This window comes from Python bivittatus, unplaced genomic scaffold (genome assembly GCF_059951505.1).
Source record: "Python bivittatus isolate LINGU-HERP-01145 unplaced genomic scaffold, Pbiv_v1 ctg000980_np1212, whole genome shotgun sequence".
NCBI classification, from domain to species: Eukaryota; Metazoa; Chordata; class Lepidosauria; order Squamata; family Pythonidae; genus Python; species Python bivittatus.
In genome coordinates, this window is record NW_028277125.1 from 31,418,942 (window position 1) to 31,445,621 (window position 26,680).

The 26,680-nt window shown below is 36.5% G+C and overlaps 1 protein-coding gene across 8 annotated transcripts in view; it reads left to right on the forward strand.

Annotated features, from left to right (window-relative positions):
• Window positions 1–26,680, forward strand: part of EPHA4 (EPH receptor A4) — a 389,379-nt gene that overhangs the window by 122,546 nt on the left and 240,153 nt on the right. The window contains exons 3-4 of one of the 8 annotated variants that reach the window (XR_015794499.1): window positions 15,664–15,747; window positions 21,666–21,767. The exons of 6 other annotated variants lie outside the window; for them this stretch is intronic. The gene's annotated coding sequence lies outside the window, so the exon portion shown is untranslated. The remainder of the gene's footprint in view (window positions 1–15,663; window positions 15,748–21,665; window positions 21,768–26,680) is intronic. One more of the 8 variants, XR_015794500.1, reaches the window with a different exon arrangement.

Sequence of the window (26,680 nt, forward strand, 5' to 3'; positions counted from 1 at the left end):
GCAAATGGGTTGAGTAAATAAGGGGAGAGTATACAGCCTTGTCTCACTCCTTTGCCAACCTGGAGCCAGTCTGTTTTGCTATGTTCTGTCTGTATCATGGCTTCCTATATATAGTTTCTCATGAGGACAGTGAGGTGTTATGGGATAAACAACTTTGCTATAAGGAAATTACAGCTCAGACGTAAGGATTGCTAATGCTGTTGAATAATGTCAAGACTAGTATGTTGTTTTGTTAAACTTTGGTGTTCCCAATGTGTATGCTTGTATGCTCTGTTGATGTTGAGTTTCAGGATACATTTAAACATGCAAAGACCCTGTGTTGGTTTGAGCTGGCTTGTTAAGCTTTGTCATGTACAGAGTGTGCATACTCCTTTTGTAATGTTAACAATCATGCAGTTAAAAAGCATAAGTGGAGAGGCCTACATACAAACAAAAACTTTGGAAAAGAACAAGAAATCTAGGCTTATACTGAATTTGTGCTCAACGTATAGACCACAAAACAAAAGCATGCCAAATGAGTTATTTAATTTTGCTAAATAAGGGGGCTGCCAATCAGGGTGTATATAGAAATTGTCTAGGGAGGTGTTTTTTTTAAAGCTTCATAGAAGAAATGTGTTGATTGAAAGGAATGTCTACTCAGAAAGGCAGGGATGTTTTGATCATAGAAACTGACTCAGTATCCTCTGTGGAAGCTTTCCAGTGTCAGAGCTCTGGAAAGGGGTGGGGTGGAGCAGGTGAGAGCCATGAGAAGTTGTAAATCCAGTTTATATAAAGCTCTCCTGGCTCTTATTCATGTACCCAAACTGGATGCTAATCTATATCAGAGTAAGAGCTGTCATCAGTTATAGTTCCCTTAAGGGTAAGAAATTATATGAAATCAGAGCAAGGAAGAGGAGAGATCCACAACTGCATTGGTATTTGTGAGTTGTTAGAACGGAATAATTATCAGAGCGTTTATGTTTAATCAGTTTGATTAACTAAGGAAAACACCTTTGGTTTGATGAAAACAATGCTTTGAGTAAGCACACAGCAAGTTTAGTAAGAGTATGATATGCTTTTAAATATATGGTTTTAGCACAGGGCTTCTTGTACAATGTTACATACATCACAAAAAATTCTTTGCTTCAAAATGATTAAGTCACCCAACTGATAACGAATGCATATATAATAGTTTATTTTAATAAAACTTCATCAAATAAGAACTTTATATAGTTGATTGTTTCAGTGACTGTGTTCAAGTTAAATACTTACACTTTTTATTTTTGTTTTTATATTTATATGAAGTCTTTTTTTTTCTCCCACATGTCTATAACTCAAAACTACATCAAATTTTCTAACAAGTCTAGTCATATTTCACTTGAAAATCTCTTTATGATATATATCATACATACACATATAATATTAAATGTTTACTACAGGTAGTCCTTATTTAGCAACTGCCTCAGACAGTGACCATTTGCAGTTATGATGGTGATGAAAAAGAAATTTTGTGATCAATGCCCACATTTATGGCCTTTGCAGTGTTTCTCTCAGTCACGTTTGCTGTTACAGTCAGTACGCATTATCCTGTGCCTGACCTCTTCCCCCCTCCCCCCTTCTACTTGCAGAGCAGAGAGGTTGCCTAAATAAGCAATTTCTTCCTGAGCTGCTTTTCTCCACAGCACAGTGCTTCCCCTAAAAAGTGCTAAGGGCAAGTTAACAAGCTCAGCTCTGTGACCTTAATTAGTTGATTAGAAGCTCTGGCCAGCTTGTGCTGCTGCCTGACACTGACAAGACCCTAATCAATTTCACACTAAGGCTTTTGTTTGCCTCCTAAGCACTCTTGCATTCCTTTCAATGCATATTCCCCATTGTGTGCCTGCTTCCTCTCTTGTAATCCCTTCTCTTCCAATGAATGTAAATACATTAATTCTCTTATTGCTAATTATCTCAGCGCCAGAATGAGGATTCCAAAGGGTGGGGGAGTGGGATAAAAGGGCGATAAGTTTTGCTCTTTTACATGGCTTCCTCATGAGTCAAATTCCAGAAATGTTTCCCACCATTTGGACTCACCCAGCTGTTTGGGGTCTTATCCTTCTAACACTGTAAAGCAACGGAAAGCTGAAGTAAAATCATAAGCACAGTATAATGGTATGTGGGAATGACCTTGAGAGACAGGGGCCCAGAGATGTTGCCTAGGGAATGGCAGATGAGACAGCATAGCCCACAGCTGGAGAGTGGGTGGGGCAAGAGGCTCAGAAAAGACCCTCCTACTTTCTGCATTGGAGTGGGGGTGTAAGCTTGTCTTCCTTGTAAGTGATGTTGCTGGCATTTAAAGGAGGGAAATGAGAGTGCCCCATCTACCCAACTTACATCTGGATCATGCAGCTGAAGCCACTCTATTCCCAAGATGATGGGCACTTGTAAGGAGGCAGTTACATAGAGCATTATGAACCCTGTGTGATCTTTGATAGTCAACTGCAAAGGAGTCGTGTGCTGCAGAATCCGCCCTGCTCTTAGTGGCTGTCCATCAATCATCTCAACTATCATTGGACTTTCTAGGGCTTCAGTAGGTAACTTTAAATTCTGTACTGTTTCTATATCAATGAAATTAGAGTCTACAAGAGCAGAAAGTTCCACCTTCTGCCTAGAATCTAAAGTAACAATAACAGAAGTAATTAAGTATACTTGCCTGCTGTCGGCTGACTCAAATGGTGGAGGGCCCCACTTCAGAGCTCCTGGGATGGGGGCCAGTGAAGTTTCCTTGGTGTGTTGCTTCGAAGCAAGCTGGGCACTTGCTGGCTATGTCTTTGTTGATTTACAAGTTCTGCATCTTGTTATGCAGCAGACATAACAAGACGCTGGTGCTTTTACCAGGCATGATCTGGCTATGTGTCCAGGAGCCCCACAATAAGCACAGTCCCTGGTCCCTTCTTTTTTGCTTCTCTCCTGATGACAAGGATCTCTTGGCTGCTCCGATTTGCATGGGTTGTCCCACACTGGATTTTGAGGAGGCCATTGGTAGGAGTGGTAGGTCCTTTTCCTTCCTGCCTTAATTTTTCTAGTCAGGTGTCTATTATTACACAATGCTGATACAGCTTTTCCAGGGTATTTGAGGTCCCATTCTTCACCAGCTCATCTTTTAGGTCCTTGGCCTGCCCTCCTCTGAACTGGTCAGTTGAGCTAAGTCATTCTACCCTACATCTCCAGCAAGTAATTTAAAGTCCAAAATATATGATCTTACTCTCCTCTGTCCCTGCTTGGGCTTCTGGCTTTCTTGACTAGCAGTGATTCTTTGTATGAGATCCCCAAAGTAGCCTTTGAGTTTACTCATGACGTCCTGATAGTTGTCCAGAACTGGATTGTTCCCCTCAGCGAACTGTATTGCCCACTTAGCTGCTGCTTCCTTCAGCAAACTCAGCATAAAAATCACTTTGGTGTGATCAGTGGGAAATTCCACTGGGCTGTCTGCCATAAACATTTACATTGAGTAGTGAATGTCCAGAATTGATCCTGGTCCCCTCCGAACTTCTCTGGAAGCTTTCATGGGAATGCAGGAGTTCTGTGTTGTCATGGGTTGAGGCAAATTCTGTCCCAGCTGTTGTGTTAGTCGTATCATGGCATTCTGAAAACTGGTCATCTCTGCATCCACTTGCTGCTGGTGTTGCAACAACACTGCTGCCAGATGCTTGGTGGATAGTGGAGTTCCTTGAGGATCAGAGGCCATTCCTGAAATTCTTCTCTTTGGAAGAGAATAAGAGATTTGCAAGATTGATGTTAGCCTTACCAGGTAGACCAGACCAGAAACATGACCAGATGAGCTAATTCTACTTTATTGTAAGGCTACATTAACAGAATCTTGCAAGTCTGAAAGTACAATTCTCTCCCTGTCTTCTGTATACCCCAAGGATTTAGGGACGGTCTCTTCTGAGCCTCTTGCCCTGACTGCTATCCCACTGTCGACTATGCTGTTTCTTATCTGACCATTTCCTAGGCAGCATCTCTGGGCCCCATCTCCCAAGGTAATCCCCACGTACCATTACACACAGTCATGGTCAGGTCATTTTTCACTTAATGATTGCTTCATTTAATGACTGAGTTGTCAGTCCCAATTGTGGTCACAATGAGGACTACAAAATCAAAATATTCAGAAACACTTATACTGGTGTGAAAATGTGCAATGAATAATTTTGCCTAAATTTTGGAATTTAAATCCTATCATTGCCATATTTTCAAAGCAAGATTTTTGACACTCTTTTTAAAGAAAACAATATTTGAAGATCCCAGTGAAGTGATACCTCATCACTTCTGAGGACTCCATGTCTAATCAAGAACTAATCAAGCAAAACAAACAAAAAAATAAGTGTTCTAAACTTTTTCAAAGAGTTTGCTACAGCCTTATAGTACAGAACTATAAGTTTAATTTTAAAATTTCACTTTGTCTAAATGGTTGCACATAGAACTACCTGCTTGGCTTCAGCACATGCCAGATGGAGAGACTAAGCAGAAAGTCAGCAGAAGGAGTCTATTTAAAATATATATTTTAAGAACTTTGTGGTTTCAAAATTTGGGGGGGGGGGAGACATTGTGAGACAATTGTGAATGGTGCATTTGCATTTTAAAATATTTTTGAAGCGAAAAACAAAAGTGATCATACTTAAATTGTTAAAGTAGAGTACAAAAATATCAGACAAAGATTTCCAAGGAAGTATATTCATGAAATAATGAAATTTTGAAACTATGATATAGGTGCTGTGTTTAAAGACAGCAGTGCTCAAATCAAGGAATTTGACATGGATTAAAGAGAGTTGACCTTCCAATGGAAGTGGATAAAAATAAAGAAATTCCAGTATGGAATTATTAAGGCTATTGAGTCTAATGCCCTGCTCAGTGCACGAATCCACATTCAAGCATCAAAAACAAATGTCTGTCTGTCTGACTGTCTGTCTCTTTCTTTCTTTCTTTCTTTCTTTCTTTCTTTCTTTCTTTCTTTCTTTCTTTCTTTCTTTCTTCCTTTCTTCCTTCCTTCCTTCCTCCCCTTCCCCTTCCCCTTCCCCTTCCCCTTCCCCTTCCCCTTCCCCTTCCCCTTCCCCTTCCCCTTCCCCTTCCCCTTTCTTCTTGAACCTGTCCACTGAAGGGCAATGCTACTAACTTTCTGAGTGACTTCTCTTACTATTAGGGAGTTTCCCCCTCCTTCAGTTGGAATCTACCTAATTTAAATCCATTATTTCATATCTTGTGTAGAATGATAGAGATCAGCTCTTCTGTATCATATCCGTTCCGATATTTGAAGAATGCTTATGTATTCCTCATAACCTTCTCTTCTTAACAGTAAGAAAAATTTCTTCAAACTCTTTTTATGGGACTTAGTTCTAGTCCTTATATCATCCTCATTGCCCTTCTTTAAACCTGTTCCAGCTACTCTGATTTCTTCTTAAACTATAGTACCCTAACCTAGACACAGTGTTCAAAGTGGGATTTACCATTTCCAGTCTAATGAATGTTTGGGTGTAGGTTTTAGTTAAAAAAATTAAAATAATTTAAAAATATGAATAAGGGAAGAAAATATCCTTTTAAAATATCCTTTAAAAGAAAATGCATTTACTAATAGAATATTAAGTGTATGTGAGTATAGTGCTCACTTGAGCAGATATTTTGGAAATCACAGATTAACATAGGCCTCAGATGAAAGAGACTTCTGATTCAATACATGAGAAAAACACATGGATCACAGATCTACCCTTCTCTACTCTTTTCTAATTCCCATTCATTCAATGAAAATAACCCAGGAGGATCCTCTGATGGACTGTGAATCATATGTCCAGTTTGGAAACTTCAAAGTAGGGAACAGGAACAACTGCCATGAAAAGCTTTGAATGAATAAGCTGAATGTTATTTTGAGCTTTATCTGCTGAATCGTATTTTTATTCAAGTGTACACTTTCCTCAAAACAATCGTTTTTGGGGTTGTTATTAAGAACCTAACACACCGTAGCTTATAGAGATGTGATTTAACAAGTATTGCAAAATTCATTAGCCAATAAAAAAACAATGAAGCATAAGGGCTGTTAGATAGCCTAATAATGATCAAACTGCTACCTTTCTGCAATCTAATTAAGCATTTGTTACCATTACTGCCCATTTCCAAAAATGGGAGTTTTGCTCTTGAAATCTAATGAGCACCAGCTGGGGCAGCACTGCTACATATATAAATAAATGTATGTTTAACCTTTGTGCTGTGTGGTTGCCCAGATTATTTTGCCTTGGGGGCATTCTACTGAATGGCAGAATCCTGCCAGGCTGTGCAGTGCTATGTTAGTGCCAAATCCCTTACCATTCATTTAATTCTGCTCCATTTGTCACTGTAGTACAAGGATGTCTCTGCAAACATCTGGAAAGTGACTCAGGAAGTTCCTTGTTAATCATTTATTGGTTCTAGCAGAAGAGATTTTAGTAAACAGAGCCTTATGTCAAATGTCTGGCAAGAGTTTTGACTTACCCAGAAGATCTAAAGGATATTTTCAGCACTGAATCCTTTTACATGCTTCATTCTAGAAAATGATTAACCATAGAAGGCAAGAGGCAGAATGATTTTCATCTGATTTCTTTGAATGGTGAAAGCTTACGGTTTACAGAATTGTAGTAGACTATCTATCTCAGGTAATCAAGAGTACAATATATGAAAAGTTTGACCAGGTCCTGTAGAAGTAATAATTTCAGTTACTTGCTTCCATTTTGAAACCTATTTATGAGTTGTACTCATAAATAAAAAGAATTGTAAAAATAGCCGAGAAACGTGGCTTATATTTGTCAAAGAACAGGTTGAAAAATTGTCTTTATTGGTAATACACATATCTGCGGGACTGTCTTTCCCTATGGACAACTACTCATCCTACCAGATTAGATAGGGTGGGCACACTCCTAGTCCTTTCCCTTAAACACTGCCATCTTATGGGGTCTAGGAAGCATGTTTTTTCTGTGGCAGCCACTGCCCTATGGAACACCCTCCCCCCTGAGGTTTGGCAGACCTTTTTCAACCTATTCTTCTGAAACACACTTAGGACCTGGCTTTTCCCCCAAGCGCTGGGATAGGGTGAGATCGATGAGAGGTTTTAATAGTGGTTTAATACTATTTAATAGTAAATAGGTGTTTACTATTTGTGGTTTTAATGGATATAGGTATATATTAATTCTATAATGATGCTGTTTTAACTGTTGGCTGGGAGCTACCCAGAGTTTGATATAAGATGGGTGGCTATGTAAATGCTTTAAGTAGATAGATAGATGATAGATAGATATTGCTTTTCATGACTGCTACATGTCAGAACTATCAACCAGCTTGACTATTTTCCAACTCCCAGACATTTCAACTGGGTCATTAGAGGTGTGCTTAACTCACTGAAACAAATGATATTTAAAAGTGATTGTACTTCATGGGATTGCAGCCTGGACAAAACAAGTTCAAGTGGTATGAGAAGAGCTGCAACTTCCAAAGCTCTGCTGTACCAAGAGGGTGGAGAGACTTTTTGCCCAGAGAGTTCTTTTGCAATTCTTCTTCTCCCTTCTGATAATATACCCCAGTTTTAAAGGGGAGGAAATTGACTACATTAACATTGGGCTACAAAATTAATGGGATCAATCCTAGGTTCACAAATTCTATATACATAGCAAAAGCCATTAGGATAGATATGAGATTTGCTCCTGTGGTTCCAGTGCAACTAGCTTAGCCAGGATCCAGACAGATATTTTTATTCTGTTAAATTCAGATATTTAATTTTAATTTTGCAACAGTGCTTTAATACTGTTTACAATCCTTACTTCATGTTGGATTGACAGTAATAGATATCAAATTCTGTTATGAAGACAGATTTCTAGAGATTAAAATGCAATTTCAGCAGGGAATAATTTCTTATTAAAAACTTATGAATCCATGTCTGATATAAGAATGAAGTATTACTGCAATTCTTCATTCTAAATCATTCTATTCCTCCCTCTAAGGAACAACATAGCTGGGTCAAGGGCACTAGCCCTGTCCTCTTCATTGCAATGTGATGTCTATCCTCAGCACCACCAGTATACTGAAAACATAAATGTTCAGGTTTTAAACTGTGTGAGGAATACTGAAAGTTGCTCGTTGCAGAAGTTTATATTCCCTGTGCATAGAAAACAGTGAATCCAAACAAGGACACATCAAGGAGAAGTAGAATCAACAGACACATCTTCATTGTCTTGTCAATGTGACTGTAATACATAAAGTGGGATGGGAGTAGGGGAGAGAATGACTTGAACTGATCTATTGTCTAATCCAAAACTGAGTGAGGTTATGTGTGTAAGTAGATAGATAGAGATTGTTGTTCTGTGAACCGCCCTGGTTTATGGTATATAAGATGGGCAGCTGCATAAGTCTTCCACATGAATAAATAAATAAATAAATAACATAGGAAAAAGATGGAGATTTTGTTTTTTCATTAGTATTTCTTCTAGCCATGAGATTGCACCTGTTTTATCCAGAAAGACACAGCAAAAGTTTTTAGATTAGTTGTGTGAATTGTTTTTAGATTAGTTGTGTGAATTGTTAAACAAGTAAAAAAGAGGTGATTCAGTGAGTCATTTACCAGAGTTTTATCTTGCATATATTATTGTATGAAAATATCCTCTTTATTAGTATTGTATTTCTGCCATATCCTTTTATTTATTTATTTATTTATTTTTTTTAAGGGAAAGGGATCTTATGCTCAATCCATAAACTCACTAATGTTGAAGCTGAACTTTTGAACTCACCATGTTTAAAGCTGATCTGCAATTAGGTAAAATGAGTTTTTATCTTTAGTGGTGGAACCTGAATGTTTACTACTTCTCGTTCTCTTTATGTATGTATGAAACAATGTTTTACTTTGTAAGCTGCCCAGAGTCACGATGTGTGAGTTGAGCAGCCATGTAAATTTGTTAAGTAAATAAATGATTATTTGTAATTAACTTCTAAAAGGCAAACAATCCTATTTCATAATAACAAAGAAAATATCTCAACTAATAACGAAATGAAAATGAAATCATTGAAGCTAAGAGTCAGATACGACTTAACGACTGAACAACAACAAACAGCAGATGAGTACTCTTTACACAGAAACTGTGCCTTTCTAGACTCTTTTTAGACATTTTTGCAGAATCTGATTGTACTATGCATATATTGTATAATGTATTCATTTATTCAGAAGCTTGCTATATATAGATCTAGACAACCTGGATATTTAGTTTGAATCCTTATTTCCTGCTTGAATAAACTGTAAAATCACATAAGTTTTCACCAGTTTTGCCTTTCTCCAAGTTCTTTTTCTTTTCTGTTCTAGTGAGTACTCAAGTTGGCTGAGAAAATTTAAAAAGAAAAACAGAATATAAAAAGTTAAAAGTGTAGATCAAAATTAATCCCAAAATAGGTAAAAAAGCGATTAATAATTTAAAGCCTGGGGAAAGGGAAGGGTCTTTACAGATATTCTAAATCCTGAGAGAATCGGAGTCAAGCGTAACTCCAAAGACACTGTATTTTGTAATCTAGAAGCATGAGGACGAGACCTTTTCCCTTGTAAATTTATTACATTTATAATTCTCCTTTCTCAAGTGTGATTTTTTCCCCTATTTTTCTCCTTTCATCAATTTTGTGAGGTAGGCTGGGTTGAAAGAGAACCAGTACAGGACCTCTGTTTAATTTTTCAGTATTGTTTCATCAGGTGTGGCTATCTCAAAATCACTGTTACTATCTTTCTTTGCTTTGTTATTTTTATAAAAGCATTCGTTCTATATCTGTTTGAATAGCTTATGTGTAGTCTTCAATTCACCTGGATTATAATATTCATTCAACACAATTGAATTTACTAAATAGAGAAAAATAAGATTGCATTGTTAACAAGAGAATTCTCATTTTACTACTGTTGGGGATGTGCAAAACATTTCATTCTGAACTATCACAAGTGTGAAATGCCATTAAATAACACCTTTCAAATGTGAAATTGCTATTTCAAGCATTTCTAAAATCTTAAAATGACCCATCTTATGCTAGAAACAGTAGTATCACATTCAAAATGGGAGGATTTGTGGAATTTCACACTTGAAATGGTTTGAAACACTAGTTTCCACAGACCTACTTACTATTGCATTATTATCTTTCCTCTGGGACTTGACTAGCTGTTTCAAAATTATACAGTAGTTTGATATCTCATGTAGAGAAAGAGAGAAATATGTAGGGCTGTCTGTCTTACATTACATGTTTTCCTTTTCATAAGTAAATGTGCCATTTGAAGAGAATTCTAAATATTTGGAAAAACTTCCATTGGAAGGACTAGACCAGTGTTTCTCAACCTTGGCAGCTTGAAGATGTGTGGACTTCGATTCCCAGAATTCCCCAGCTAGCATGTTGGCTGGGGAAATCTGGGAGTTGAAGTCCACACATCTTCAAGTTGCCAAGGTTGAGAAACACTAGACTAGACATCTTACTTGAATTAGTAGAATCAGTAAACAAAAACTGAAAACTAACTTATCCAGAATTATACCAGGAAACAATTGCTATTACATTATTATCTTTCCTCTGGGATTCAGCTAGCTATTAAAAAATTGTAATTTGATATCTAAAGTAGAGAAAGGGAAAAATATGTAGGACAATCTAAGAATAATTGTTACCTTATTCTAAGAACAGATATGTGATATACACATTATTACTCTATTAGGCTTTTTTGTTTTTTAACTAGAAGTATGTATACAAATTCAGATTCAAATTTCTCTCTCTCTTATTTCTCTCTCTCTTTTCAGAATGATATCTGAGCTTTTAAAATGTTGCTTGGAACAAGCCTATTCTCTGTGGATGGCTCCTGATGTGCCTCAAATAATTTTTAAATATGGGAGAGAATGTGGGAGAGAATTATTATTTGCATCCACACTGACAATTTTTTTTTTTTCCTCAGCTGTTCAAAATTGGCTGTTTTACATCTATTACATTTCAGGATAAGGCAAAATTCTATTCCCAGAAATCCCTAACCTTATGACTATGGTGATTTTTTAAAAAATGGGGAAATTCAAACACTAGGAGCATTTGAAAATCTACAGAAAAACAATTCATTTCTACAGAATGACTTGATCATTTCTCCAAAGAAAGGCAGAGATAACACACTAAGCCCAAGCCTAACAAAACACATTATGATGCAGTATATTATGTGAACCAGGCTGATGTGTCATTCTGGACAACCTAATTTTTCAGCATGAACTCCTAAGAAGAGCAGTTTTAATGTATACATTTCTTTTTGTATAAGAATCTCTTGCCAAAAAGGGGGGGAAAAAAAAAAAACAAGCCACAAACCCAACTCTTCAAGTATGTTATGGGAAAGTAGATTTAAATGCTTAAAAGGTTGATTTATGTCTGAGCTGAGTACAGGGAGTATTGCTGAAATAAGACAGGAATCAAGGTCATTCCAGCAGTTCTACTGAAAGGCCTGCTCCCTCAGGCTCCTCCTTTCTCTGTACCCAAGCCATCATAATGTAGGATTTAGCATTTAACTTGGTCTTTGGTTTGCTTCTTTCTTTTCCCTTCATGCTCTTTTCACTTTGGTGTGATGTCTCTTAGACTGCTCTATGAACTTTTTAAGTTAAAGAGTGGAATGAAAATATTTTTAAAAATTACTTGTGTCTTATGATTGCTGACTCAAATAAAAATACCATTAAATTCTGAGGAATTACTCTGAGATCAGTATCTTGAACAACTAGCAGAAAGTTTTTTAGAAGCAAAGCAGGGGATGCGGCCAGTTCACAAACTCTTTCATCATGAATTACTGCTGTCTGTCCAGCCATAGACCTAATTATAGAAGTAGTGGTCTATTGGTGATAGTTTATGGTAAAGTTACACACAGTGAACCTTTTCCCATGTCATTGGGTTGTATAATGTTACTCAGGTTAAGCAGGGCCTTTTGTCTAAAAAAGAACCAATAAAATAAAAGTAGTATTTAGAGATCCTCCATACTTGGTTTCAACCCCCAAATATTTTAAATTATAAACTCAAGTCCTACTTGGCAAGTAGGAAACTGTGAAAGCAGTAATAAAGAGATAGGGACTTGTATCCTTCCTATCCAGCTGCTCACTGAATTATAATGAGGTAATCAAAACAGTTAATGTTTATTATTATATCCACATTTATGCTTGAAATAACCTTCGTGAACTTAATGTCCTCCAAGAGTTCAGATTACAACTCACATTTCTTTCACACACCCACACAGACACACATACATGCATGATATTTGCACTATTCCTTTTTGTGATATGCAAAACACAAAAAAAGAAGTATGAAATAGTAATCAGATGTGAGATATCTGAGGTATGTTAAAGAATTGTAAAATTTTGAAGAGGAGGAAGCTCTGTTTGTAAGAACAGTAGATCTGAGCTTTGTAATTAACTAGCTAACAGGTTATCATTCTCGATTGCTATTGCATTAGTTACTCAGAATACATAAGATAAGCTCTTGTTTCCATTAACTAGAAGTGTTTGTTATTATCAGATACATGTTGATGCATTGTTTCAATTACTGCCCCAGTTTACAGCTCTAACTAATTAGTCTGCTGATGGACCAGCTCAGGAGGAAAGCTTGGTGATAGATATTACTGTAGAACACATTGCTTTGTCCATTGGATACAATTCATGTCTTGATCTGCAGATTCCTTTACATGTTCAAAAACAAATAAATGCTTGTCAGACTGGACCAGTCTTTAAAAGTTATATGAAATTGGCCAACTGGATTCATGAATAAATTCTAGAAAAGGAAGGGGAATAAGTAGCTCCTGTTCGCTGAAGAAGCAGCACCTGGCAGTAATCATGCCTGTCACATTGGAATGTTCAACATAGGTCACATGAAGAGCTATATTTATATGTGCCTGTTAAGTATGCTACACAGTTTTAACATGATGTCTTTTAATATCTCTGAATGCTTCTATTATGTCATATTTTCATTTTTCGCTCTCTCTTATTTGTCTGTTCCCCATAGAACAGTTTATTCTCTCAGCACCACCAGTGCTCATTACCTTCAATTTCCTTATCACTGTTTTCTCAATTCCTTCCAATTTTTAATTTATGCCATACATTCAGTATGTCCAGTATTATTCTGGTCTCTAATTTTACTGTTCATAACCTTCTGTCTATGTCACAAAGAACAGAGGATATCCTTATATAGCTACCGTCTGTATTCCTAAGTGCATCTTCTCATATCATTTTGGAAGTGTGATAGTAAAAGCCAATATAATTTCTTATCTACTTCTTTTTATCTGACCCCATACTGAAAGTAAGGAACTAGCTACTCAAACTGTATAATCTCTATTGTTTCAAAAATAATTTAACTGCCAAAAAGATGATGGCAGACTAACGGCTGTTGAAACTCTTAGGCCATATAATCTGGAAAGAGAGGACTTTTGCAGGCATGGTACACAGAATAAATTACACCTGAAATTTTGTTTCTACTCAAAGCTGTAGAAATTTAGTCTTCATTTGCATCTGATCAATCTGCCTTAATAACATACAATTTAAAAATAATAGTTAAAACAGTGTTTGTTGATTGACCTAGAGCACCCAGCTTCCTAATTCTTGTTAATTCTTTGATAAATTAAAATTTAGAAATTTTGTGACTGCATGTGTGCATATTGAATTTTTAAAAATTCTTAGCTTTCATTCTTTCTGTATGGCTTCCCTAAATATAATGTATCTGGTAGTTATAAATTACATATCCAGGAAGGTCTATTCATACATAAGCTTCATAGTATTTTAAGATGGTAGTTCTATATAAAATTACTTGTGAATAAATACATCTAAAGTGATTTACTTCAGAATGAAAATGCATTGGATTGGCTACCAAGCTGATGAGAGCGAAACATTTTATAGAATGTAAAGTACCAGAATTGTACTTAGGAATTTTGTTATGTATATTTTGGTCTATATCTTTGTTCTCTTGCTTTTTCCATACCTCTTAGATCAGTTTGTTTGTAGTAAATGATTATTACCACTTGTAGGGAGATCCACTCTGATATGCATCACCATATTACAGATCTTCCCAGTCTACTGGCCACTAAGGTCAGTGAATGTATTAGGATTCCCCTGTTTGCCTCCTTTACATTCTTTTTTTCACAATAACAAGTGTGCCTCTAATTTTTTGGATCAATATTCTCAGGACTATCATCATTCCAGTTCCTGCTTTTTGTTCTCACAATCCATCTTTCTCTCCCTCCTCTGATTACAGAGGAAATACTATGCCAGGATGCATGTGCTCTAGCAAATGACATAGCCTTCCATTGCTTTATTTAGAAGATGTACAGCTAGATCAGTTGTTTAGGCATTCCATCTAAATGTAATTTCCCAGATAAGTACCACTCTATATATTTTTCAGTGAACACATATTCTACTGCCTAAAGCTATTCTCACACCTCTTTGGAAAGTTTGTACTAATAGCTGTGAATTAGATTGTCAGTAGAGTTGTATGTTGCATTTTCAATATTCTTCCTTTAAGCTATTGGTGTCCAGAAATGAATAATTAAGTCTCCAATCCAAGGAATCAGTACAAGTTTATAGTTTATGATAGGATTTAGTTAAGAGATGCTGTTTGGAAGAATACTTGCTTACTGAAACTAGGCTAAACTGCTAGATCCCCTGGAAATAAAACATAAGAAGTGTCATAGGCCTATCTAGTCCAGCACTTTCAGTGGCCAGCTGAATGAATTGGGAAGTTCATAAGTCTGGGTGGAGGAGAATAGCTTCCTTCCATTGTTGCTTCCAAGCCACCAGATTTAAAGCATACTGCCTATAATTCAGAAGACGATAAACAGGCATAAATTGCCATGGATAGCACGATTCTCTATGAACCTGTCCAGTCTCTTTTTCGAACCACATACATGAGCTGTCATTACAAGTATGGTAACTTGGGCCTTTTACCAGTTATTTTAGAATTTCTACACAATTTTAACTGTGGAGTGTTAACCTTTTCATATAATAAATTTCTACTGCTTAATTAAAACTGAACTAATATTATCTATGTATTATACAGAGGAACGCTCAGGAACTCATTCAAATATATGTTGAACTGGTACCAAACTATTAAACGTTTCATTGAATAATGATGGAACAACCCATCCCAAAAAGCTTATCTAAATTTTAATTACAGATTACAAGGAAAATGGCATTAAAATCAAGAACAGACTAAATCCCTATTCCTGGATTGGCTACTGATCAGAAGAATTCCACTATGTCTGCATTAAGCTTTACCTTTCTGCTTCACATATTTCACTGAGTTCAAAACTTTCACAATTCCTTAGTAATTAAAAAAGAGAACAGGACTGAGTAGTCCAAGCTGACTACTGAAGTGCAACTGTAATGTCTAAAGTGGTTTCCTGAAGATATTAAAGAGTATAAGGGAAAAAATAGAGCCACAAGGAATTCCATATGGTAGCAGTCATAAGATTAAGCAGTGGTCATCCTTCAGCCTTATTTTGAGAATGTTCAGCTAGATAGGACTAGAATCACCATAAAACAGTATCCCAAAGATGCCACACATCCAAAGAATATGATGCATCTTAATTAGTAATAATTTCATCAGTTGAGAGAATTTCTGCTTGTTAGTTTTGTATGTAAATCATTTAATAAAGTGAGCTGGGTTATTTCTCTTCCTAATCAGGTTTACTTTCAAACTGGAGAGGATCCAAATCTACATCCATCCAATAAAGGGAGTTGCAGTGCTACAATTTGTCCTAGAAGCTAAGTAAGTAAGTTGGGAGACGGGATGTTAGGGTAGTGGGAATAAAGAAAGATTTACTCTGAATAGTCTTCATCAACACTTATTTAAAATATTTCTATACCACTTTCTATAGTATCACATCTCCAGCTAGTTTACAATAAAGATTGATTATTGAAATTCAGTAATGAATTCAATTATTAAATTATATTTATTAAAAAGGCAAACCAAATAAAATCGCTCATCCAACATTCATTTAGGAAAGATTTAGGTGAAGAGAAAGATCTTCAACAGGGGTCTCACAAATTTTAAGGGAGAGAACATTCCAGAATGTAGGTGCTTCTACAGAAAAATCCCCTCCTGTTAGTAACTATAAGATAACATTCTGTCAATCATAGAATAATAAAGTTGTAAGGGACTATTGAGGTCACCAAGTACAACCTCCTGTTCTATGCAAGAATCCAAATTAAAATATCCCAGGGAAATGGCTGTCTGGCTTCCATTTGAAGAAAACTAATGAAGGGGGCCTGCCATTTAGAGCCATCTGCTGTGGGGAGGAGGGAAGAGGCAGATAATGAAAGCATTGTCATTCCATCACCTGTAAGCCCTGGCCCTTTTGTATGCTTGTTGTGACATGACACACACCTATGAAAGGTGTGGAATGAGTGTCACAATGGATGAATGAGATCCTGCAAATGCCTCTGCTATCACCCCTCTCAGCACACACAGCCTTGTAATAGTAAAGATAGTTGGTCATCTATCCTGATCAAACTTCTTTAGGGCTGCATAGGTTAAAAGAAAACCTCTGAGAAGTAACTAACTGGCAGCCTATGAAATTGCTTCAGGAGAGGTGTAATGTGTGCATGGCCACATACTCCTTTCAGCAATGTTGTGTTCTGCATCAGCTGAAGTGCTGCCTCTAGAGAGGAAAAAGGATGACCTTGATGAAGAGAGGGAAGATCTCTTTGTTAAAGAGGTTTTTCAAAGCAACAAAAAAGAAAACATTGCTTGGGTTGGGGTTGGATTACAAAAATGGCTCAGACACCCCTCTAATTCACATGGATATAAAAGAGGGAAGAAGGGAAGCACAATCAGACCTGCAAGACTGTTACTATAGCCAATCTAAATGAAAGTAGTTTTGGGGCTTCCATGGAGTCTATTTCTTGATCTGGTCTGCTTGACAGAGCTGCCATTGCCCTGCATGGAGTGTGGTTAAATACACCTAGTAATATTTCAGAAACAGAAACAGGAATATGATTATTTCAGTGTGCCTCCCTAGGCCCAATGCACAATTATTATTTGCTCCTTCCTTGCTCCCACCTAGGGTTATAATTTATTTTTCAGTCCCTAAAGGAATAATCTTCAAACAAGGCATTCAAATAATGATTTTTTAAAAAATCAATTTATGCTTTTCTATGAGAGCTCAAGGTGATTTATATTGGATTTCCCTAATTTTATCCTCATAACATAATCAAATGAGGTAGGCTGGGCTCAGAGAGTGACTGGACCCCAAATCATCCAGTGATCTTTGGGGCTAAATGGGGATTTGAACTTTTATTTTATAGCAGAATTTATTCTAAGCCTTTTTTTTTTTAACCTGCCCAAGGAGGTGGTGCAATCCCTTATCATCAATACAATCCATGAACACATTCCAAATGTTTTCCAGAAATAAAGCATAACAGAAATAAATTATAATGGAATGAATAAAGAACATAGGAGAAAGAGAGAGAGAGAGACGGAGGAGGAAGAAAGGAAGAAATTTAAGAAAGAGAAGGAAAGAGAAGGTGTCTTACAATGCATGAAATTGTTTTCCTTCCGTAAATTACAATTTGTACAATGAGACTCTTGATAAAAGTTTGAACTGAAGGGGTGATTTTAATTTATCTTCTGTAAAATTTATTTAAGTTGTACAACAAGATATTTGCTCAGCAGTCTATATGTTATATGCTATCTGTTAGTAATAATATGTTCTGTGGTGTCCCTGTAAGATTATGTTGAACTACTATATTCAGTAGGCTAGGTTGAAAAGTAAAAATACATAAAAGCAGTATTTTAGCTCCCCAACAATGGCGTCTACATTTAACTATTAAAATGAACATTCATCACTTTCAGTTTAATGACATTTGTTTGAGGCAAAAATCAGTGAAATATGGCTTTAGCTTGTGACACATGATTAAACCCAATAAATGTGCTAAATGCTACAGATGCCATAAATACAAGGACTGATTTAAAAATACAACAAACAGGATAAAGGTCTTGGTGATGATGGTGGCGGTGATAAAACAGAACAGTTGCAAATAATCCAGCATTATTTCCCCCCCCCCCCCCCTTAAGTATGAGCTATATTGCATGCAGAAGGCTTTTCAAAATGTAATGGACTGACTGCTCCTTCCTTGCAGCAGTTTATGGGCAAGTTGGTCTGATGTAGGTGACAGCTTATAAGGTGATTTCTCTATTATTTTCCTGGCAAATACTCCAGGTGCGACAGTAGTGGAGTTTTGAGAAGAAAGTGCTGGCATTGTGCCATTGCAGGCATCAGCCACATGTCAGAGCAAATGCCATGGGATCATCAGGCTTGTATTTTAACCGGTATAGGCAGGTAGTGAAGGTGTGAAATTGAAAAAAGGTACAGCTGTCTCCTGCCTTATTCCTCCCAGACAGATTTCATGTTCTTACTTAGAGCTAAGCCCCCCACAAGGGAGTGTTAGAACCTTTATTAGTTTCTCTATAATGAGATTTTCTTTCTTTCTTTCTTTCTTTCACTATGTGGCAAAATCACATTTTGTATCTCAAATGCAGGTGTCTTCTGCCACAGTCAGTGCTGGAATGGGAAAACTTAAACTCATGCTGTTCTGTATTTCACAGCTTCCATTTAACATACTTTATTCTAGTGCTGGACATATAAATTCTCCTGTTTTCCCCCTACCCCAACAATTCTCATTCTGTCTGAAGGGAAAATGCTTTAGAATTATCTTTCAAAGAAAAAAAGAATTTGGAATATTTCTCAAGGGTGGAATATGGATGCATAAGTAAGCATTTATTTACTTATTCGGTGCCCCAGGGGTGTGTGAATCTACTGCATTTTGTTGTAAAATCCTATCTCCAGCAACCTGCAGTCCCCCTTAGTTAATCCCAAGAGAGGACACAGGAATGAACACCTCCCACTGGGCCTTTTTAGTAATGATGTTTCTGTCTCTGTTAAGAGGAGTTTCCTGAGAAACTGTTACAGAAATTCTCCATCTTAAAAAAAAAGGAGAAATTATCAACCCTTTCTCTTCCAACAGATTTCACAGATGCCCTGTAGAAATGACACATTTTCTAGACACAACGAAGTATCCAAAATTCTGTCAATGACTATTTATTGTGTGAGGTAGAGAACACATAGCTATAGACCACTTTCTCCCTTGCTTGCTATCAATGTCTTAGGAGTCTATCAAAGGCTGTGATCCTTTTATAAAATTATTTTAATTCCATGAGTGTCTCGGTTGAGGCTGCATTCTGATACTTAATTACCAAGAAATATTCTAGGATTAAATGGAACCTAAGTAAATCTGGGATTGTGCTGTTAGGAACGTCCACAATATGGGCTGTACTTTCTCCTGGCTACTTGCCAAAGCAGGAGTGCATTTTCAGATTGCTTTTCATTTGATTGAAATTGCTTTTCATTTGGCCCCGTTTAATTCATTTATTGAAACTGTATAAATATTAGAATTCCCATGGTACTTTCCATAAAAGAAACGTGAATCCAGTAAAAGTCCAAATAGTACAAAGCCAGATGATATCAGTCTCTGAGATTACAGTCATGCTTTGAATGCATACACATGGTCCTGAAAGGTGACTGATGGAACTGTCTGGGCTGAGAATTCAATAACTGGAGTGGTACCATTGAGAAGTTGATCTCCATTGTAGATTTTCACATTACCTTTCATTGCTGGGATATCCACATATGCCCCTCCCCCCTTGCTGAAAACTGTTAACATATAGACAGAGAATTCATTTCATATTTCAAAAATATGCAAGAGAAGCAGCAGAATTTCATTTATAGCTACATTATACTCTTCACATTTGAGTAACAGAACAGAATTTCATATTCTTGAATGATTTTTTTAAAAAAAAATCTGGAATCTGAACCCATTTTGAAATGTAGCTATATCTACTATTAGTGGACTTTCTCAACATGAGTACACTCTGAATGTGTGAACTGCAGTTTCTGGAATTCACCAGCCAACATGACACCTTGCTCAGAATTTTGGGAGTGTATAATTTGCTAAAAAAAAGGGCCATAACTCAATGGTACTATGCATGCTTTGTGTGGAAAAACTCCTAAATTCAAATGGCAAGCAAGGGTTAGAAAGCATTTTTCTTGAAACCTTGGAGTGTTGCTGCCATCCAGTGCAGACAATATTGGGCTGATTGAAGAAAGACTCTCTGTCTTTCTCTCTCTTGCACAATACCGAGAAAGTAATAATATAACATCAGCAATGGGAAATAACAGAAAAAATTAAAGGAAGCGGGACCAAAGATGAACAGGAAAATAAGAAGGCTTTTTTTTTTCTGAACAGATGTTTATTATCTATATATTGATTTAAAAAGTGTTTGTAATTATATCAAGATTTATCCAATTCACGTGTATGTGCTGTAAAAGTCTTTGGAATACTTCTTGCATTCTATATTCCTTTGTATCTTCAAATCAAGTGGAGAAACTCCAAGGTGGAGAAATTTTAGAGTGGAATAAGATAAATAAGTATTCCAGTAATGTTCCAGAAATAAAGCCAGATAGAATTAAGAGCTGAGAATGTGAGTTTTTACTCCTTTTGAAAGAGGCATGCTTTGTTCTCTTTCTTTTGAAGGGTAACATTGGAATTAACAAAGGGCCAACTTATATTTCTGATTATTATTGCTGCTATTCTCGTTCTTGTTCTTGTTCTTGTTCTTGTTCTTGTTCTAATTTTATTTTATTTTATTTTATTTTATTTTATTTTATTTTATTTTATTTTATTATTTTATTTTATTTTAATTTGTTTTATTTTATTTTATTTTGGAACAAGTCACAATGGTGGACATTGTCCATTTCACAGTCACAACAGTGGAAAGGCTTCCATCACTAACTCTTTCTGTTCTCCTCTTTAAAATAATTACTGAACATGGACTTCTGCATGGTCACTTGGCCAGTGTGCAGTCAGGTAAATGCTGTAATCGAAGAAAATAAGAAGATGACAACAGGAGCTTTCATGCTGAGAGAAAGCTCGCATAGGGATTGCACCAATGTGAATGTTGTCACTGTCCATCCTCTGTTTACAGCTGTTAGAGCTTATCTCTTGCCCTTAGAGAAAATTGCTAGGGTTCCCAAATCAAATAACGCCACTAAAACTTTTATAGTAAACTGTACATGCTTACATATAGAGATGCTATTATTCCTTATACCTGCAAACTTGTAGAAGGACAAGAGAAGGAAGAAGTAGAAGAGGAAAAGGAAAAGGAAGGGGAAATATATCTCTATAATGACAAAAGTTATTGTGCGGTAGTGTTAAAAATTTAGTCTGGATCTAAAAAAGAGAGAGAGAGTGAGAAAGAAAAAGGAAGTATTGGGTTTTTTCCTTTCAGCCATTTGTGAGCAGATATTAAATAGATTCCCCTTCTTATAATCCTATTTTTAAAAAACTCACCTAGAGCAGAAGATTGTCCCTCTGAAGAATTAGATGTGCTAGAATATTCTGTTACATTTCAAGTAGGTAGGGGAGAAAACCAGAGTGTGCAAACCTGCTATGCTATTAACCAAGTTCAGTGGAGCTGCTGCTCTTATATTCATTAGTCAAGCTTCTCCTTAGTTCAATTATACACCTCTTCAGCTAAGGAAGATAGATGAAGGTCATTTGGGAGTCATAAACCACAAAGCATTGAATGCAGTGCTATGTTCTTAAACTGATTTACACCTTGTTTTACAGCATGGAGCTTCGATTGAAATGCAGGGGCAGTGATTGAAAAGCTGTTCTCCCATTCTTGGACTGGGAGCCTCTCACTATAATTATTAATTCAGTGAAATGCAGGTCAGTGAATATTCCTTTCATCCTCCAGCAGGACGATTAAAAAATCAAATTTATACCAACCAAGTCCTTCTTCATCCCTGCTTCTTAAATATAGCATCATTAGCATTTGGCCAGAAAACCACTGTGGAGATCCAATGGGATTATTAAATTGAAATGTGTTCTTTCTGTGTGTGTGTGTCTGTGTGTCTGTTGGGCCAGACAGACAGAAAACATATCATTGGCAAAAGCTATTTGCCTCAATAGAAGGGATAAAGGACCACTGTTTTATACTAATTTATCTCCGATATATCTCCCCATGTGAGGAAAAGAATGCATATAGAGAAAAAGTTAATTAATATATAAAATTGTCCTGGGGGATAATCAAATGAATGCTGGTTCTATTTCAAAGAAAATGAATTAAGATAATTTCTGCTTTTCTAACTTTAATAGCCAGCATTATATGCAATCCAGGAGACTTGCCTATTTACAAAATGGCTGCCATGGTATATGTGTCTAGAAGCAAGAAAGCATGACAGCAAATAGATATAATGCTAGAGGCTGGTGGTTTGCCTTCCTATTTATTCTATTTAAAGAATATTTAGCAAAGAAGTTATACTGGACAGGAACTCTGATGAGCATGAACAGGTGTCTGGGAGGAGTACAAGGCTGCTTTAATTATCTCATTGCAAGGGATCCTGAGATCCTAGACACATCTTCTTGATCAGGGGAACATTTAGATCAGCCATTTGCCTGGTGTGAAAGGCTATTGTTCCTTTTTGGCCAACCAAAAAGCCTTTGCTCGACTGTAAGTTTTGCATACCAATCGATTATGTCCACTTAATTTGGCTTTTTCCCCCACCAGATTTTGGACAGAAGATTTTAAAGCTGGTGGCAGGCAAAAAAGGACTAAGAGCCAAAGGGAGGGATGGAAATATATTTTATGGTCTTTCTTATGCAGGAGAATGCAGTAACTGGTATTGGTAGATATGGCCAATTCAGACTGTGGGAATAGTTGGCTACCCAAAAAACCCCTTGTCTGCAGCTGTTTGGCTCATCACGTGTGAAGCTGCACAAAAAATAGACGATTCCATCTCCTTTGCCTGACTGTTCTTCATAACCTCACCTTTTCTTACCTGTCAGATTTAGCTATGAGATAATGTTTTCCTTAGAAGCTCTCTTAATCTCCCCTCCCCCATGCCCAGGAGCATTATACTTTCCTATTCTGGCATGTCTGAGGTGCCAAAAATTCCATAATTTCTGGTTTCCTTGTCTTCAAGGCAGCCTTTTAAGATGGATGTTATTCAAGAATAGCATTAAGCCAAAATATAGGCATGAAAACAAACTTTCATTAGCCTTCAAAGATGTGGCATAGTTACATAGTTATATAGCATTTGTACCTCCCTGTACCCGATATTTTAACATACAGTACATTGCAGGCATCCACACTATTCTCCAAAAATAGGATTATTTATTTTGTGTGAAACTGATGACTTCATTTACATTTCAGAGAAAAGTAAAAATATATCCATGCATTGTATTGGAATTATAAACCACAATACTGGTTTGTTTCTGGTCTTTTAAAGTATTGCCTTGAAACTCCTCAACCCAGAGTAATTTTATTATAAAATACATTTTAGAACTTGTTTAATACTAAAGTATTTATTTTAAAGCCATTTTTATTAAAATTACAATGCAACACACAAACAAACAAACATTTGTATGGAATGGAAACATTTTTCCTCCAAGTAGCCTGAAATCAGAAGTACCAGATCTAGGCTGCAAACCTCTGGATAACCATTATATGACAGCAATGAAATGCAGAAATCCCTTGCTTTCATCTACTGGGAGTCTGGATTTTTGCAGCCCAGATGTGGCAGCCCTATTAAAACATCATTTGGAATGCAGGGGTTTCTTAGAATGTGTCTGCTACAATGTCATGTGAGAAGGGAAGGGAGAGATAGGGTAGCAGAGGCATTAAAACATTTGCCTCAGAGAAGAGGGACTCAGCCATTTTCAAATTCATAAAATGAACCATCTACTATCACAACCATTATATGTAACAGACAATTGATCAGCACTGAAATGGAGGACCAATTTACATAAATTTTCCTCCACAAAATGGAATAGTTCAGCATAAAATGGCTGAGAGATGGTATGAATGAAGACACTGTGGAAATTGCAGATCATATTGCCCTCTTTCCTAATTTTTTTCCTCTGGTGTAAAGCCACTACAGAATAAGCTGGATCAAGAGTACTATGCATGAAGAGGGAAACTGAACCTTTTCCCTAGCCTATTTTTAAAAAGTTGAACTTCCAAAGATGGACATTTTTTTAAAAAATAAAATCGATAGTTATCAATGTAGGGCTTTTAAACCCTCCTTGTCTGTCCTTGGGTGGATATATATTTTTGTACGAAAGAGAAGGGGAAAAGGAGGGGATAAGCTGATAGGACAGTGGGAAATGTATAATTCTAGGATGGGGCAGGGAGAGAAAAAGAGAGAAAGAAGTATAATTTAACATTTTTTTTGCCAGAAACTGCTGTTCCTTTTCCTATTGCAGTTCAGAGTTTCAGTGTTAACTCTCAGGCCCACATAAATACATGCCTATTTATCAGAAAGTGGTTATACATTATGTCAGGTATACAAGGGGACATATATCCACTCCTCTATCAAAGGATTTTGAGAAACTCCTCCTGCGATACTTTGCTACATGTTGCTGTATGTTTACCCATATTTTGTTTATTTATATGTAAAGTTGCATTTGGGTTTCTCTCCCTCATTCAAGGCTAATAAATAAGGGATAGGTTTACATGATACTGTCACATACTTAAATAAAATATGAGAAGGACTTTGGCAGTTACTTCAGCTGGTCCCATTCTCTGTTGTTGATACTGATGCCTTTGGCCAATATGTTGCACTGACAATGGGGATAGTGGGACATGGATGATGCTAATTTGATCTAGTTCCCTTGTTCTTTCATGCATGGAATAAATCGTTGTGTGAATATCCTTGTTGTGTCTGACTCAGTGTCAATCAGTTTGGCTTGGTGGGGATTTGACTTTGGTGTTTATTCAGATTGTCTCTATTGAGATTGTCAGTACATGTACAGGCATTTTAGTCATGCTGCCACAAATGTGTGAAAACAATGGTTGCAAGGGCATGGTAACCCAGGTTTTCAACAAAGGCACCACAAATTCAATAACAGCTCCTGTATGAAGACCCTGAAAGCAGTTGCCACAAGTTGACCTTGTAAAATCCCTTGATGTTCTATCCACTGAAGAATATCTTTGGTGGAATGTCAGCCCTGGATCTGGTATTTATCAACTTAAGGTTATTACTATTACTATTTTTTTTTAAAAAAAGCTGTTCTAGAAATCTGTTCTACAAAGGATTTCTGACTGCTGCAAAATTATTCCTTAATGCCCTCCCTCTACAAATCATTTTTGTCATTTGTGGGTGTCAATCTGTGATTGATTCCCCATCTGACAGCTCTGTCACCACCTTCTAGTGTCTTAGATTCATTCCCCATCAAACTCTGGGCACATCATTTAAATATCTCATAGGTTTTTTTAAGAATGAGTAACTGACATCTTTTATATTTCATTTGTAATAGATTTTTTTTTCTTTAAAACCTAATAATTATTTTTTAAAAGGAAATAAAATTGGCTCAATAGTTCCTTTGATCAGTAATTGATTTTTTGGGAGGGAAGAGAAAGATATTAGTCATTCTTCAAAAGACCTGCCATGGACTAAGATTTATTAGTGTTAATATTACTTTCAGGTTTGGTGAAATTTAGCCTGAAAGATCTGCAAAAGTTCCAGTAACATAAAGCCATCATGGCCACTTGAGAATCTTATCAAAAACACCTCCTTGATAAGACATACTGAACTGCAATAGGAAAAGGAACAGCAGTTTCTGGCAAAAAAAATGTTAAATTATACTTCTTTCTCTCTTTTTCTCTCCCTGCCCCATCCTAGAATTATACATTTAAAGTATTTTCATGGAACAATAAAATTTTCAGGTATAATTTTGTTCTGTTTTGTTTCATCTCTCATGGAAAAGAAAGCAGAGAATTCATAGTCAGTGTGTCCTACATAGAGAATGTTTGGAAGAGACATAATTATTTTCATTTCAAAAGATATAGTTCAAAGCATTCTGAGTAAACATTGAAGTGAAAATGCAGGTCCATGTAAGCTACAGATTTAGAAGCCTGCTCCTATATATAGATCCTTGTTGGACTAAGACTCTTGGGGAGTTTTCCGCAGCACTGATCCTTAGCTGTGTGAGTCATTGCATGAAGAAAATACATAAATATATACTAATAAAGAACTGCTAGGGAAAAATGGCTCTTTCTCCCTTTGACATAAGCTGTCTTCCAAGACGTTTATAGTACTGTGGTGGTTACCATGATTTTGTGCAATGACTTCAAGATTCACCAAAGGAAGAAGTAGATAATGTAGGGGAGAGTCATGTTAGTCAGTTTAACCACTTCATGCATCTGATGAAGAGAGCTATAGTTCACATAAGCTTATGCCTTTTAATAACATTTGCTAGACTCAAAAGGGGCTACCAGACTCCTTTGGATCCAAGGAAAAAAAGTTAATTGCATTCTCTTTGCATTTTTTCTGCACCATGTATATTTGTCCCCCCAACACTCCAGGGCAGACTTGAAGGAGATGGCAGGGGAAATATAAAATTGGCCCTTTTTTAATCTTTCAACAGTGAAAGTGTTGGAGCTGTTAGTCTGGTAAAATACTTAAACAGAATCAAGTTCCTGGTGAAATGATTTCAAGGCCATGTAGTCTGAGTGAATGAGTATGAGCTGACAGACACGCTTGTTTGCCTAAAAGTGAAAGTGGGAGGACAGCAATATGTATATCACAAGAAGAGGAGCCTCTTTCAACCTACTTCCTTCAGTTTTCTTAAAAACAACT